This window comes from Thermobia domestica, unplaced genomic scaffold (genome assembly GCF_964235325.1).
Source record: "Thermobia domestica unplaced genomic scaffold, izTheDome1.hap1.1 HAP1_SCAFFOLD_1316, whole genome shotgun sequence".
Lineage (NCBI taxonomy): Eukaryota > Metazoa > Arthropoda > Insecta > Zygentoma > Lepismatidae > Thermobia > Thermobia domestica.
The window spans coordinates 7,745-9,073 of record NW_027657026.1 but is presented as its reverse complement, the minus strand read 5'-3'; the positions used below and the strand labels follow the sequence as shown (position 1 = coordinate 9,073).

The following is a 1,329-nucleotide window of genomic DNA, read 5'->3' as shown; positions in this document are numbered from 1 at the left end:
CTAGCGGAAAGGCTGCAAAGAAGGCTGGTAAAGCCCAAAAGAATATCTCCAAGGGAGATAAGAAGAAGAAGAGGAGGAGGAAGGAGAGCTATGCCATTTACATCTACAAAGTTTTGAAGCAAGTGCATCCTGACACTGGCATATCTAGCAAAGCTATGAGTATCATGAACAGCTTTGTTAATGACATCTTCGAGCGTATTGCTGCTGAAGCTTCTCGTTTGGCCCATTACAATAAGCGGTCAACTATCACCAGCCGGGAAATCCAAACAGCTGTGCGCCTTCTTTTGCCTGGTGAACTTGCCAAGCACGCTGTAAGTGAGGGTACGAAGGCTGTTACCAAGTACACAAGCTCTAAGTAAAAATCTTCTTCAAGATTTTTCATTTCAAACGGTCCTTGTCAGGACCAACACATTATTCGAAAGAGTTAAATCACGAAATTTGCTTCATTCTGTTATGTAGAAACACCTTGAAATCCAATTTCTATATGCTGTTAGTAAAAAAGTAAAGCACATAGCGGAGATGTGTCGTGCTTGTATACGAAAGGCATTTACTCGCCGGAGATCTACACTTAGTCATAATAATTTACTTTTAAAAAGTGGTAATACATTCCGTGTTAAGTATAGTAGTAGGTGCACACGGATCGGAAATCAGGTTATTTTAATGTGCCGTGCAAATAAACAGGCTGTTAGTGTAAGAAATAGTGGGTATAACGCTTAGAATATCGATTAATCGCTATGAAATAATGTTGATAAATTATCTCTTGAAAGTACTATAAAATTAATGTTTCTAGTATTTTCGTACTTGAAGGATAATGAAATTTGAAAAAGAGATGCCAACAGCACCTGGTGTTCCCAGGCGGTCACCCATCCAAGTACTGACCAGGCCCGATGCTGCTTGACTTCGGTGATCGGACGAGAACCGGTATATTCAGCATGGTATGGCCGTTGGCAACTACCTTTTCTTCAATGTCCTGTTAAGGAAGTATGTTTTAAGTAAGAATTGACATTATTAACTATAAAGGCAAGCATATTAACGTCGTTAACATTACTTGGAATATACTAATATTCGAATAAATATTTGAATGTTCGAATGATGAGTGATTCGGATGTTCATAGTGCCACTATGTCCTATCGAGTTTACTATCACGAACCACGTATGAAATTGTATATAAATAAATAAAAATAAATCCTTTATTAAGTATTGATTACAGGAAAAAGGCAAACTTACATTCTTTAATGTACACAATGAAATGTATGAAAGATATTTTTAAGATATGTTTCACTTACCCTTTATAACGCAAGGTAGTTTTCAGTGTAGCATCCTCTTCAG

The 1,329-nt window shown here is 37.4% G+C and overlaps 1 non-coding gene across 1 annotated transcript; it reads right to left on the bottom strand.

The window, feature by feature from the left end:
* Positions 1–830: 830 nt before the first annotated feature.
* On the bottom strand, positions 831–949 carry LOC145677751 (5S ribosomal RNA). Its single transcript, XR_014129981.1, has one exon. It is a non-coding gene; the product is annotated as a 5S ribosomal RNA (ribosomal RNA).
* Between the last annotated feature and the right edge of the window lie 380 nt (positions 950–1,329).